The 15,736-nt window shown below is 52.9% G+C and overlaps 1 long non-coding RNA gene across 3 annotated transcripts in view; it reads left to right on the forward strand.

Annotated features, from left to right (window-relative positions):
- Positions 1 to 4,810, forward strand: part of LOC119966873 — a 29,054-nt gene extending 24,244 nt beyond the window's left edge. For all 3 annotated transcript variants that reach the window (XR_005460871.1, XR_005460872.1, XR_005460873.1), the window contains exon 3: positions 4,709 to 4,810. This is a non-coding gene — a long non-coding RNA (uncharacterized LOC119966873). The remainder of the gene's footprint in view (positions 1 to 4,708) is intronic.
- The last annotated feature ends 10,926 nt before the right edge of the window (positions 4,811 to 15,736 follow it).

Genomic DNA, 15,736 nt, shown 5'->3' on the forward strand with positions numbered 1-15,736 from the left:
GTACTGACCCTCTGACAGTGCAGCTATTCCCTCAGTACTGACCCTTCTGACAGTGCCAGCACTCCCTCAGTTACTGACCCTCTGACCGCACAGCACTCCCTCAGTACTGACCCTCTGACAGTGCAGCACTCCCTCAGTACTGACCCTCTGACAGTGCGACACTCCCTCAGTACTGACCCTCTGACAGTGCAGCTCTCCCTCAGTACTGACCCTCTGACAGTGCAGCACTCCCTCAGTACTGACCCTCTGACAGCACAGCACTCCCTCAGTACTGACCCTCTGACAGTGCAGCACTCCCTCAGTACTGACCATCTGACAGTGCAGCGCTCCCTCAGTACTGACCCTCTGACAGTGCGGCACTCCCTCAGTACTGACCCTCTGACAGTGCAGCACTCCCTCAGTACTGACCCTCTGACAGTGCAGCACTCCCTCAGTACTGACCCTCTGACAGTGCGGCACTCCTCAATACTGACCCTCTGACAGTGCAGCACTCCCTCAATACTGACCCTCTGACAGTGCTGTATTCCCTCAGTACTGACCCTCTGACAGTGCAGCACCCCTCAGTACTGACCCTCTAACAGTGCAGCACTCCCTCAGTACTGACCCTCTGACAGTGCAGCATTCCCTCAGTACTGACCCTCTGACAGTGCAGCACTCCCTCAGTACTGACCCTCTAACCGTGCAGCACTCCCTCAGTACTGAACCTCTGACAGCGCAGCACTCCCTCAGTACTGACCCCCTGACAGTGCAGCACTCCCTCAGTACTGACCCTCTGACAGTGCGGCACTCCCTCAGTACTGACCCTCTGACAGTGCAGCACTCCCTCAGTACTGACCTCTGACAGTGCAGCACTCCCTCAGTACTGACCCTCTGACAGTTCAGCACTCCCTCAGTGCTGACCCTCTGACAGTGCAGCGCTCCCTCAGTACTGACCCTCTGACAGTGCAGCTCTCCCTCAGTACTGACCCTCTGACAGTGCAGCACTCCCTCAGTACTGACCCTCTGACAGTGCAGCACTCCCTCAGTACTGACCCTCCGACAGTGCAGCACTCCCTCAGTACTGACCCTCTGACAGTGCTGCGCTCCCTCAGTACTGACCCTCCGACAGTGCAGCACTCCCTCAGTACTGACCCTCTGACAGTGCGGCACTCCCTCAGTACTGACCCTCTGACAGTGCGGCACTCCCTCAGTACTGACCCTCTGACAGTGCGGCACTCCCTCAGTACTGACCCTCTGACAGTGCAGCACTCCCTCAGTACTGTCCCTCTGACAGTGCGCTGCAGTTCTGTGCAATCGATCAAACCTCATGTCCTCCTGATGTGGAGCACACTCTTCCCTCAGTCTGATCTGAATCGGGTGCGGAATCGTTTTCCTTACCCTCGCCTGCAGGATTTGGGAGAATGTTTTGCAGGATTATTTCCCGTTGAAATGCCTGCCAGTCACTGTAACCTTCTAGTGTTGGAAGGATGTCCTTGCTGGCTGCTGCTGTACCCTCTCTGTGTTACCTCCCTCCATTACCTCCTTCAACCTTCTAATTATCCATCATTGGCTTCACTGAGTCTTTGTCCTGACTGGGCGATCCGCACCGTGCGCTCTGCGTTGAGTTCTGTGGCAGGCGTAGACTCTGAAAGGCGCTAGAGAAATGCACCCCCTTGTGTCTCCCTTTCTACCTCCATTCATCTTGTCCGCCTCCCTCCATCCTTCTTCTGCCTGCCTCCTTCCATGCTCAGACCCTTCTCCCTTTCCCCTCTCTTCCTCGCTTCTGTCCTCCCTCTCCCACTTCCTCCTTCCCTTCTTCCCTCACCTTTCCCTCCATTCCCGCCCGCTCTTCCTGTCTTCCGTTTCTCGCTCCCTCTCTCCTCCCTGCCGTCACTTTCCCGCTCCCTCACATTTTGCCGACCTCTCTACCTCCATCGTCCTGTCCCTCCTCCCTCCCAGCATTCCTTGCCTCCCTGGCATTCCGCCCCTCCTTCTCTCCCTGCCCCCTTCCCTTCTTCCTTTTCCCTCCTGGCGCTCTCGGTTCATTCCTCCCTCACTCCGCGTCTGAGGTGACTCGAGGAAAGATTCGGGGGATTTTCAAACATCACTGAAGAAGGGTTTATGGGGAAGAAGTGAAGCTAAACTGTGAACAGACAGAGGCACTGAACAGATCGTCACCTTGAGGTTTAAGGGTCCTCTTTGCCCGGGACCGTGCTCCCAGAAGCCCCCACTTTTTCGCCATTAGTCGCTCCCCCGCTAGAGGCCATGAGGAGGAATTTCTTCAGCCAGAGGGTGGTGTTTGTGGAACTCTTTTCCGCAGAAGACTGTGGAGGCCAAATCACTGAGTGTCTTTAAGACGGAGATGGATAGGTTCTTGATTAATAAGATCGGGGGTTATGGGGAGAAGGTGGGAGAACGGGGATGGGAAAATATCAGCCATGATTGAATGGCGGAGCAGACTCGATGGGCCGAGTGGCCTAATTCCGCTCCTATGTCTTAAGGAACCGGTCATATGATCCGCAAATGTTCACCCGTTAAAGTGGTCGTGTTAGCACATCCCTCCCCCTCTCTAGTCCCTGTTGTAACATTTTTATTGATTAGGTTATGTACAGGTGCTCTCTTCAGTGAAAAGGTTGAGAGGAGAGAGTACCCTAACAGTTCATCACAATGTCAATCTGTCGGGGGGGGGGGGGGGGGTTTCGAGGTCCGTCTCAGCCCCCATTCGGCCCCTCCGCCTCTGGGGTAGCAGCGTTGTCATCCGGCAGGGAAGACCGTCTCTGAGATTTGCCCACCCCTGCGGGATTATTCCTTTCTCCTGCTCCCTCCTCTGTCCTCGGCGGGGGTTTTCGACACTCCTAGATTCTCTCTGTTCCGGTTCCACCGCGGGGGAGAGGGGGGGGGGGGGGGGCTGGTGCCCTGCCGGCTCCCACTGTCCCGAGATTGGGACTGTGTACCCTCCTCCACGGCCGACCAGGCTATACCCATGGGCTGCGGGTGGCAACGTCTGCTGCCCCTGGCAGGGGTCGAACTGAGCCCCCGAAAGCTGAATTGAATTGGTGTGGCTGAAGTACGATCGGGGGTGCGGAATTGCTCCCTCACCAGCGCCCCCAACTGGTCAAATGGCTTCATGTCAGGAGCCTGCGGGGACGCCAAATCCCTTCTGAGGTTAGAACAAAGAAAAGTACAGCACAGGAACAGGCCCTTCGGCCCTCCAAGCCTGTGCCGACCATGTTGCCCGACTAAACTAAAATCTTCTACACTTCCCGGGGTCCGTATCCCTCTATTCCCATCCTATTCATGTATTTGTCAAGATGCCCCTTAAATGTCACTATCGTCCCTGCTTCCACCACCTCCTCCGGCAGCGAGTTCCAGGCACCCACTACCCTCTATGTAAAAAACTTGCCTCGTACATCTCCTCTAAACCTTGCCCCTCGCACCTTAAACCTATGCCCCCTAGTAATTGACCCCTCTACCCTGGGGAAAAGCCTCTGACTCTCCACTCTGTCTATGCCACTCATAATTTTGTAGACCTCTATCAGGTCGCCCCTCAACCTCCGTCGTTCCAGTGAGAACAAACCGAGTTTATTCAACCGTTCCTCATAGCAACATCCTGGTAAATCTCTTCTGCACCCTCTCTAAAGCCTCCACATCCATCTGGTAGTGTGGTGACCAGAATTGAACACTGTACTCCAAGTGTGGCCTAACTAAGGTTCTATACAGCTGCAACATGACTTGCCAATTCTTATACTCAATTCCCCAGCCAATGATGGCAAGCATGCCGTCTGCCTTCTTGACTACCTTCTCCACCCGTGTTGCCCCTTTCAGTGACCTGTGGACCTGTACACCTAGATCTCTCTGACTGTCTTGAGGGTTCTTCCATTCACTGTATATTCCCTACCTGGGAATAGTCACTAAACAGGCCTTCACCCTGTGGTTCCGGGGTTCACTGCCTAGGCCCAGCCTCCCGCAGCCCCACGCGTATTCCTCACTTGTCAGGGTTCGGACGCTCCTGCGCGACAGGCCCCGAGCCAGTCCCGTCAACCACGAAGGCTCCTCCCACTAAGGGCGTGGCGCTACCCACAGCCCCGATGCTCCCTTGCTTCAGTCCTCCCTCCCTTCGCACCCGCCCTCCCTTGATCTCTCACGCCATTTGGGCAGCACGGTAGCACTGTGGCTTCACGGCGCCAGGGTCCCAGGTTCGATTCCCGGCTGGGTCACTGTCTGTGCGGAGTCTGCACGTCCTCCCCGTGTGTGCGCGGGTTTCCTCCGGCTGCTCCGGTTTCCTCCCACAGCCCAAAGGCGTGCAGGTTAGGTGGATTGGCCGTGATAAATTGCCCCTTAGCGTCCAAAAAGGTTAGGATGGGTTATTGGGTTACGGGGATAGGGTTGAAGAGAGGGCTTAAATGGGTGGGAGCAGACTCGATGGGCCGAATGGCCTCCTTCTGCAATATGTTCTATTCCTTCAACACGCCCTCCCTCCTTTCCCCATCCTTCCCTCCTTCCATCCCTCACCTTTCCCTTCCTCCCTCGCCCTCCTTTCCCCATCCTTCCCTCCTTCCTCGTTCCTTTCCCCCCTCCTCCACCTCCCCACCTCGCACCGTGACCTCCGATCCCCTTCCTCTCTCAGTATTTGGTGAGCCGTGTGAGCGGCTGCTTCAGTAACCGAGGCCTGATTGGTTTTATTTTTGTTCTCCTGCCCTCCCCCCCCCCCCCCCCCCCCCCTTCCCAGTCAGCACAGATCATGGTAGGCCTCAGCCTGACCTTCTTCGGAGGATTCCTCTTCACCGACCTGTCCGTCGCAGCCAGCACCGGGACCCCCTGGTGGTGCGGATTACCGGTAAGCTTCACTCCCACTGCCGACATATGTGATGGCACCAGTGTTCGAAACAGGCCATTCGGCCCATCTGCTCCGCGTTGGTCTTTCTGCTCCGCTCAGTCCACCACCACCCCCCTCTCCGTCTCACAGTGTCAATGTCTCCTTACAACCCTCCCTTCCTCAGTAACACCTTCTTACCCGATGTAAATCCAGCCTCAGGAAGAGAGGAGCAGGACAGGCCATTCCGCCTGTCGGACCTGCTGCCCCATTCAATAGGGTGATGGTTGATTAGACGCATCAGTGCCTTTTACGCCCACCGTCCCCACAAACCTTCACGTTATTGTTGATCAGATATCTACCAATCTCTACCTTCAACGTATTCAATGATTGAAGTTCCACAGCCCTCTGGGTGGAACATTACAAAGAATCACCGCCGTCCGTATAAACTCCGTGCTTCACTAGCTTCCCCCTCATTTACCCCACATACTCATATCTCCCTTGCCCAGTCCAGCATGGGATATTCCTGTCTCTGGACAAAATAATACCTGCCGAATTTTTGCAAGCAGATCGAACTTCACAATTTTGGAGTCAACTTGTCAATATATTTCCTACTTTCTCCTGTTCCTCCAACTGTGAATTGCGAATCACAATTCCTGTCTCTGTATCACACTGGGAGTCACTGTGCACAGTTCCTGTCTCTGTATCACACTGGGAGTCACTGTGCACAGTTCCTGTCTCTGTATCACACTGGGAGTCACTGTGCACAGTTCCTGTCTCTGTATCACACTGGGAGTCACTGTGCACAGTTCCTGTCTCTGTATCACACTGGGAGTCACTGTGCACAGTTCCTGTCTCTGTATCACACTGGGAGTCACTGTGCACAGTTCCTGTCTCTGTATCACACTGGGAGTCACTGTGCACAGTTCCTGTCTCTGTATCACACTGGGAGTCACTGTGCACAGTTCCTGTCTCTGTATCACACTGGGAGTCACTGTGCACAGTTCCTGTCTCTGTATCACACTGGGAGTCACTGTGCACAGTTCCTGTCTCTGTATCACACTGGGAGTCACTGTGCACAGTTCCTGTCTCTGTATCACACTGGGAGTCACTGTGCACAGTTCCTGTCTCTGTATCACACTGGGAGTCACTGTGCACAGTTCCTGTCTCTGTATCACACTGGGAGTCACTGTGCACAGTTCCTGTCTCTGTATCACACTGGGAGTCACTGTGCACAGTTCCTGTCTCTGTATCACACTGGGAGTCACTGTGCACAGTTCCTGTCTCTGTATCACACTGGGAGTCACTGTGCACAGTTCCTGTCTCTGTATCACACTGGGAGTCACTGTGCACAGTTCCTGTCTCTGTATCACACTGGGAGTCACTGTGCACAGTTCCTGTCTCTGTATCACACTGGGAGTCACTGTGCACAGTTCCTGTCTCTGTATCACACTGGGAGTCACTGTGCACAGTTCCTGTCTCTGTATCACACTGGGAGTCACTGTGCACAGTTCCTGTCTCTGTATCACACTGGGAGTCACTGTGCACAGTTCCTGTCTCTGTATCACACTGGGAGTCACTGTGCACAGTTCCTGTCTCTGTATCACACTGGGAGTCACTGTGCACAGTTCCTGTCTCTGTATCACACTGGGAGTCACTGTGCACAGTTCCTGTCTCTGTATCACACTGGGAGTCACTGTGCACAGTTCCTGTCTCTGTATCACACTGGGAGTCACTGTGCACAGTTCCTGTCTCTGTATCACACTGGGAGTCACTGTGCACAGTTCCTGTCTCTGTATCACACTGGGAGTCACTGTGCACAGTTCCTGTCTCTGTATCACACTGGGAGTCACTGTGCACAGTTCCTGTCTCTGTATCACACTGGGAGTCACTGTGCACAGTTCCTGTCTCTGTATCACACTGGGAGTCACTGTGCACAGTTCCTGTCTCTGTATCACACTGGGAGTCACTGTGCACAGTTCCTGTCTCTGTATCACACTGGGAGTCACTGTGCACAGTTCCTGTCTCTGTATCACACTGGGAGTCACTGTGCACAGTTCCTGTCTCTGTATCACACTGGGAGTCACTGTGCACAGTTCCGGTCTCTGTATCACACTGGGAGTCACTGTGCACAGTTCCTGTCTCTGTATCACACTGGGAGTCACTGTGCACAGTTCCTGTCTCTGTATCACACTGGGAGTCACTGTGCACAGTTCCTGTCTCTGTATCACACTGGGAGTCACTGTGCACAGTTCCTGTCTCTGTATCACACTGGGAGTCACTGTGCACAGTTCCTGTCTCTGTATCACACTGGGAGTCACTGTGCACAGTTCCGGTCTCTGTATCACACTGGGAGTCACTGTGCACAGTTCCTGTCTCTGTATCACACTGGGAGTCACTGTGCACAGTTCCTGTCTCCTGTATCACACTGGGAGTCACTGTGCACAGTTCCTGTCTCTGTATCACACTGGGAGTCACTGTGCACAGTTCCTGTCTCTGTATCACACTGGGAGTTACTGTGCACAGTTCCTGTCTCCGTATCACACTGGGAGTCACTGTGCACAGTTCCTGTCTCTGTATCACACTGGGAGTCACTGTGCACAGTTCCTGTCTCTGTATCACACTGGGAGTCACTGTGCACAGTTCCTGTCTCCGTATCACACTGGGAGTCACTGTGCACAGTTCCTGTCTCTGTATCACACTGGGAGTCACTGTGCACAGTTCCGGTCTCTGTATCACACTGGGAGTCACTGTGCACAGTTCCTGTCTCTGTATCACACTGGGAGTCACTGTGCACAGTTCCGTGTCTCTGTATCACACTGGGAGTCACTGTGCACAGTTCCTGTCTCTGTATCACACTGGGAGTCACTGTGCACAGTTCCTGTCTCTGTATCACACTGGGAGTCACTGTGCACAGTTCCTGTCTCTGTATCACACTGGGAGTCACTGTGCACAGTTCCTGTCTCTGTATCACACTGGGAGTCACTGTGCACAGTTCCTGTCTCTGTATCACACTGGGAGTCACTGTGCACAGTTCCTGTCTCTGTATCACACTGGGAGTCACTGTGCACAGTTCCTGTCTCTGTATCACACTGGGAGTCACTGTGCACAGTTCCTGTCTCTGTATCACACTGGGAGTCACTGTGCACAGTTCCTGTCTCTGTATCACACTGGGAGTCACTGTGCACAGTTCCTGTCTCTGTATCACACTGGGAGTCACTGTGCACAGTTCCGGTCTCTGTATCACACTGGGAGTCACTGTGCACAGTTCCTGTCTCTGTATCACACTGGGAGTCACTGTGCACAGTTCCTGTCTCTGTATCACACTGGGAGTCACTGTGCACAGTTCCTGTCTCTGTATCACACTGGGAGTCACTGTGCACAGTTCCTGTCTCCTGTATCACACTGGGAGTCACTGTGCACAGTTCCGGTCTCTGTATCACACTGGGAGTCACTGTGCACAGTTCCTGTCTCTGTATCACACTGGGAGTCACTGTGCACAGTTCCTGTCTCTGTATCACACTGGGAGTCACTGTGCACAGTTCCTGTCTCCTGTATCACACTGGGAGTCACTGTGCACAGTTCCTGTCTCTGTATCACACTGGGAGTCACTGTGCACAGTTCCTGTCTCTGTATCACACTGGGAGTCACTGTGCACAGTTCCTGTCTCTGTATCACACTGGGAGTCACTGTGCACAGTTCCTGTCTCTGTATCACACTGGGAGTCACTGTGCACAGTTCCTGTCTCTGTATCACACTGGGAGTCACTGTGCACAGTTCCTGTCTCTGTATCACACTGGGAGTCACTGTGCACAGTTCCGGTCTCTGTATCACACTGGGAGTCACTGTGCACAGTTCCTGTCTCTGTATCACACTGGGAGTCACTGTGCACAGTTCCTGTCTCTGTATCACACTGGGAGTCACTGTGCACAGTTCCTGTCTCTGTATCACACTGGGAGTCACTGTGCACAGTTCCTGTCTCTGTATCACACTGGGAGTCACTGTGCACAGTTCCTGTCTCTGTATCACACTGGGAGTCACTGTGCACAGTTCCTGTCTCTGTATCACACTGGGAGTCACTGTGCACAGTTCCTGTCTCTGTATCACACTGGGAGTCACTGTGCACAGTTCCTGTCTCTGTATCACACTGGGAGTCACTGTGCACAGTTCCGGTCTCTGTATCACACTGGGAGTCACTGTGCACAGTTCCTGTCTCTGTATCACACTGGGAGTCACTGTGCACAGTTCCTGTCTCTGTATCACACTGGGAGTCACTGTGCACAGTTCCTGTCTCTGTATCACACTGGGAGTCACTGTGCACAGTTCCGGTCTCTGTATCACACTGGGAGTCACTGTGCACAGTTCCTGTCTCTGTATCACACTGGGAGTCACTGTGCACAGTTCCTGTCTCTGTATCACACTGGGAGTCACTGTGCACAGTTCCTGTCTCTGTATCACACTGGGAGTCACTGTGCACAGTTCCTGTCTCTGTATCACACTGGGAGTCACTGTGCACAGTTCCTGTCTCTGTATCACACTGGGAGTCACTGTGCACAGTTCCTGTCTCTGTATCACACTGGGAGTCACTGTGCACAGTTCCTGTCTCTGTATCACACTGGGAGTCACTGTGCACAGTTCCTGTCTCTGTATCACACTGGGAGTCACTGTGCACAGTTCCTGTCTCTGTATCACACTGGGAGTCACTGTGCACAGTTCCTGTCTCTGTATCACACTGGGAGTCACTGTGCACAGTTCCTGTCTCTGTATCACACTGGGAGTCACTGTGCACAGTTCCTGTCTCTGTATCACACTGGGAGTCACTGTGCACAGTTCCTGTCTCTGTATCACACTGGGAGTCACTGTGCACAGTTCCTGTCTCTGTATCACACTGGGAGTCACTGTGCACAGTTCCTGTCTCTGTATCACACTGGGAGTCACTGTGCACAGTTCCTGTCTCTGTATCACACTGGGAGTCACTGTGCACAGTTCCTGTCTCTGTATCACACTGGGAGTCACTGTGCACAGTTCCTGTCTCTGTATCACACTGGGAGTCACTGTGCACAGTTCCTGTCTCTGTATCACACTGGGAGTCACTGTGCACAGTTCCTGTCTCTGTATCACACTGGGAGTCACTGTGCACAGTTCCTGTCTCTGTATCACACTGGGAGTCACTGTGCACAGTTCCTGTCTCTGTATCACACTGGGAGTCACTGTGCACAGTTCCTGTCTCTGTATCACACTGGGAGTCACTGTGCACAGTTCCTGTCTCTGTATCACACTGGGAGTCACTGTGCACAGTTCCTGTCTCTGTATCACACTGGGAGTCACTGTGCACAGTTCCTGTCTCTGTATCACACTGGGAGTCACTGTGCACAGTTCCTGTCTCTGTATCACACTGGGAGTCACTGTGCACAGTTCCTGTCTCTGTATCACACTGGGAGTCACTGTGCACAGTTCCTGTCTCTGTATCACACTGGGAGTCACTGTGCACAGTTCCTGTCTCTCTGTATCACACTGGGAGTCACTGTGCACAGTTCCTGTCTCCGTATCACACTGGGAGTCACTGTGCACAGTTCCTGTCTCTGTATCACACTGGGAGTCACTGTGCACAGTTCCTGTCTCTGTATCACACTGGGAGTCACTGTGCACAGTTCCTGTCTCTGTATCACACTGGGAGTCACTGTGCACAGTTCCGGTCTCTGTATCACACTGGGAGTCACTGTGCACAGTTCCTGTCTCTGTATCACACTGGGAGTCACTGTGCACAGTTCCTGTCTCTGTATCACACTGGGAGTCACTGTGCACAGTTCCTGTCTCTGTATCACACTGGGAGTCACTGTGCACAGTTCCTGTCTCTGTATCACACTGGGAGTCACTGTGCACAGTTCCTGTCTCTGTATCACACTGGGAGTCACTGTGCACAGTTCCTGTCTCTGTATCACACTGGGAGTCACTGTGCACAGTTCCTGTCTCTGTATCACACTGGGAGTCACTGTGCACAGTTCCTGTCTCTGTATCACACTGGGAGTCACTGTGCACAGTTCCTGTCTCTGTATCACACTGGGAGTCACTGTGCACAGTTCCTGTCTCTGTATCACACTGGGAGTCACTGTGCACAGTTCCTGTCTCTGTATCACACTGGGAGTCACTGTGCACAGTTCCTGTCTCTGTATCACACTGGGAGTCACTGTGCACAGTTCCTGTCTCTGTATCACACTGGGAGTCACTGTGCACAGTTCCTGTCTCTGTATCACACTGGGAGTCACTGTGCACAGTTCCTGTCTCTGTATCACACTGGGAGTCACTGTGCACAGTTCCTGTCTCTGTATCACACTGGGAGTCACTGTGCACAGTTCCTGTCTCTGTATCACACTGGGAGTCACTGTGCACAGTTCCTGTCTCTGTATCACACTGGGTGGTACTGTGCATAGTTCCTGTCTCCGTATCACACTGGGAGTCACCGTGCACAGTTCCGGTCTCTGTATCACACTGGGAGTCACTGTGCACAGTTCCTGTCTCCGTATCACACTGGGAGTCACTGTGCACAGTTCCTGTCTCTGTATCACACTGGGAGTCACTGTGCAAAGTTCCGGTCTCTGTATCACACTGGGAGTCGCTGTGCACAGTTCCGGTCTCCGTATCACACTGGGAGTCACTGTGCACAGTTCTGGTCTCTGTATCACACTGGGAGTCACTGTGCACAGTTCTGGTCTCTGTATCACACTGGGAGTCTCTGTGCACAGTTCCTGTCTCTGTATCACACTGGGAGTCACTGTGCATAGTTCCTGTCTCTGTATCACGCTGGTAGTCACTGTGCACAGTTCCGGTCTCTGTATCACACTGGGAGTCACTGTGCCCAGTTCCGGTCTCTGTATCACACTGGCAGTCACTGTGCACAGTTCCTGTCTCTGTATCACACTGGGAGTCACTGTGCACAGTTCCTGTCTCTGTATCACACTGGGAGTCACTGTGCACAGTTCCTGTCTCTGTATCACACTGGGAGTCACTGTGCACAGTTCCTGTCTCTGTATCACACTGGGAGTCACTGTGCACAGTTCCTGTCTCTGTATCACACTGGGAGTCACTGTGCACAGTTCCTGTCTCTGTATCACACTGGGAGTCACTGTGCACAGTTCCTGTCTCAGTATCACACTGGGAGTCACTGTGCACAGTTCCGGTCTCTGTATCACACTGGGAGTCACTGTGCACAGTTCCTGTCTCTGTATCACACTGGGAGTCACTGTGCACAGTTCCTGTCTCTGTATCACACTGGGAGTCACTGTGCACAGTTCCTGTCTCTGTATCACACTGGGAGTCACTGTGCACAGTTCCTGTCTCTGTATCACACTGGGAGTCACTGTGCACAGTTCCTGTCTCTGTATCACACTGGGAGTCACTGTGCACAGTTCCTGTCTCTGTATCACACTGGGAGTCACTGTGCACAGTTCCTGTCTCTGTATCACACTGGGAGTCACTGTGCACAGTTCCTGTCTCTGTATCACACTGGGAGTCACTGTGCACAGTTCCTGTCTCTGTATCACACTGGGAGTCACTGTGCACAGTTCCTGTCTCTGTATCACACTGGGAGTCACTGTGCACAGTTCCTGTCTCTGTATCACACTGGGAGTCACTGTGCACAGTTCCTGTCTCTGTATCACACTGGGAGTCACTGTGCACAGTTCCTGTCTCTGTATCACACTGGGAGTCACTGTGCACAGTTCCTGTCTCTGTATCACACTGGGAGTCACTGTGCACAGTTCCTGTCTCTGTATCACACTGGGAGTCACTGTGCACAGTTCCTGTCTCTGTATCACACTGGGAGTCACTGTGCACAGTTCCTGTCTCTGTATCACACTGGGAGTCACTGTGCACAGTTCCTGTCTCTGTATCACACTGGGAGTCACTGTGCACAGTTCCTGTCTCTGTATCACACTGGGAGTCACTGTGCACAGTTCCTGTCTCTGTATCACACTGGGAGTCACTGTGCACAGTTCCTGTCTCTGTATCACACTGGGAGTCACTGTGCACAGTTCCTGTCTCTGTATCACACTGGGAGTCACTGTGCACAGTTCCTGTCTCTGTATCACACTGGGAGTCACTGTGCACAGTTCCTGTCTCTGTATCACACTGGGAGTCACTGTGCACAGTTCCTGTCTCTGTATCACACTGGGAGTCACTGTGCACAGTTCCTGTCTCTGTATCACACTGGGAGTCACTGTGCACAGTTCCTGTCTCTGTATCACACTGGGAGTCACTGTGCACAGTTCCTGTCTCTGTATCACACTGGGAGTCACTGTGCACAGTTCCTGTCTCTGTATCACACTGGGAGTCACTGTGCACAGTTCCTGTCTCTGTATCACACTGGGAGTCACTGTGCACAGTTCCTGTCTCTGTATCACACTGGGAGTCACTGTGCACAGTTCCTGTCTCTGTATCACACTGGGAGTCACTGTGCACAGTTCCTGTCTCTGTATCACACTGGGAGTCACTGTGCACAGTTCCTGTCTCTGTATCACACTGGGAGTCACTGTGCACAGTTCCTGTCTCTGTATCACACTGGGAGTCACTGTGCACAGTTCCTGTCTCTGTATCACACTGGGAGTCACTGTGCACAGTTCCTGTCTCTGTATCACACTGGGAGTCACTGTGCACAGTTCCTGTCTCTGTATCACACTGGGAGTCACTGTGCACAGTTCCTGTCTCTGTATCACACTGGGAGTCACTGTGCACAGTTCCTGTCTCTGTATCACACTGGGAGTCACTGTGCACAGTTCCTGTCTCTGTATCACACTGGGAGTCACTGTGCACAGTTCCTGTCTCTGTATCACACTGGGAGTCACTGTGCACAGTTCCTGTCTCTGTATCACACTGGGAGTCACTGTGCACAGTTCCTGTCTCTGTATCACACTGGGAGTCACTGTGCACAGTTCCTGTCTCTGTATCACACTGGGAGTCACTGTGCACAGTTCCTGTCTCTGTATCACACTGGGAGTCACTGTGCACAGTTCCTGTCTCTGTATCACACTGGGAGTCACTGTGCACAGTTCCTGTCTCTGTATCACACTGGGAGTCACTGTGCACAGTTCCTGTCTCTGTATCACACTGGGAGTCACTGTGCACAGTTCCTGTCTCTGTATCACACTGGGAGTCACTGTGCACAGTTCCTGTCTCTGTATCACACTGGGAGTCACTGTGCACAGTTCCTGTCTCTGTATCACACTGGGAGTCACTGTGCACAGTTCCTGTCTCTGTATCACACTGGGAGTCACTGTGCACAGTTCCTGTCTCTGTATCACACTGGGAGTCACTGTGCACAGTTCCTGTCTCTGTATCACACTGGGAGTCACTGTGCACAGTTCCTGTCTCTGTATCACACTGGGAGTCACTGTGCACAGTTCCTGTCTCTGTATCACACTGGGAGTCACTGTGCACAGTTCCTGTCTCTGTATCACACTGGGAGTCACTGTGCACAGTTCCTGTCTCTGTATCACACTGGGAGTCACTGTGCACAGTTCCTGTCTCTGTATCACACTGGGAGTCACTGTGCACAGTTCCTGTCTCTGTATCACACTGGGAGTCACTGTGCACAGTTCCTGTCTCTGTATCACACTGGGAGTCACTGTGCACAGTTCCTGTCTCTGTATCACACTGGGAGTCACTGTGCACAGTTCCTGTCTCTGTATCACACTGGGAGTCACTGTGCACAGTTCCTGTCTCTGTATCACACTGGGAGTCACTGTGCACAGTTCCTGTCTCTGTATCACACTGGGAGTCACTGTGCACAGTTCCTGTCTCTGTATCACACTGGGAGTCACTGTGCACAGTTCCTGTCTCTGTATCACACTGGGAGTCACTGTGCACAGTTCCTGTCTCTGTATCACACTGGGAGTCACTGTGCACAGTTCCTGTCTCTGTATCACACTGGGAGTCACTGTGCACAGTTCCTGTCTCTGTATCACACTGGGAGTCACTGTGCACAGTTCCTGTCTCTGTATCACACTGGGAGTCACTGTGCACAGTTCCTGTCTCTGTATCACACTGGGAGTCACTGTGCACAGTTCCTGTCTCTGTATCACACTGGGAGTCACTGTGCACAGTTCCTGTCTCTGTATCACACTGGGAGTCACTGTGCACAGTTCCTGTCTCTGTATCACACTGGGAGTCACTGTGCACAGTTCCTGTCTCTGTATCACACTGGGAGTCACTGTGCACAGTTCCGGTCTCTGTATCACACTGGGAGTCACTGTGCACAGTTCCTGTCTCTGTATCACACTGGGAGTCACTGTGCACAGTTCCTGTCTCTGTATCACACTGGGAGTCACTGTGCACAGTTCCGGTCTCTGTATCACACTGGGAGTCACTGTGCACAGTTCCTGTCTCTGTATCACACTGGGAGTCACTGTGCACAGTTCCGGTCTCTGTATCACACTGGGAGTCACTGTGCACAGTTCCTGTCTCTGTATCACACTGGGAGTCACTGTGCACAGTTCTGTCTCTGTATCACACTGGGAGTTACTGTGCACAGTTCCTGTCTCCGTATCACACTGGGAGTTACTGTGCACATTTTCTGTCTCTGTATCACGCTGGGAGTCACTGTGCACAGTTCCTGTCTCTGTATCACACTGGGAGTCACTGTGCACAGATCCCGTCTCTGTATCACACTGGGAGTCACCGTGCACAGTTCCGGTCTCTGTATCACACTGGGAGTCACTGTGCACAGTTCCTGTCTCTGTATCACACTGGGAGTTACTGTGCACAGTTCCTGTCTCCGTATCACACTGGGAGTTACTGTGCACAGTTCCTGTCTCTGTATCACGCTGGGAGTCACTGTGCACAGTTCCTGTCTCTGTATCACACTGGGAGTCACTGTGCACAGATCCCGTCTCTGTATCACACTGGGAGTCACTGTACACAGTTCCGGTCTCCCTGTCTCACTGGGTCTCT

Source organism: Scyliorhinus canicula, chromosome 6, assembly GCF_902713615.1.
Source record: "Scyliorhinus canicula chromosome 6, sScyCan1.1, whole genome shotgun sequence".
Lineage (NCBI taxonomy): Eukaryota > Metazoa > Chordata > Chondrichthyes > Carcharhiniformes > Scyliorhinidae > Scyliorhinus > Scyliorhinus canicula.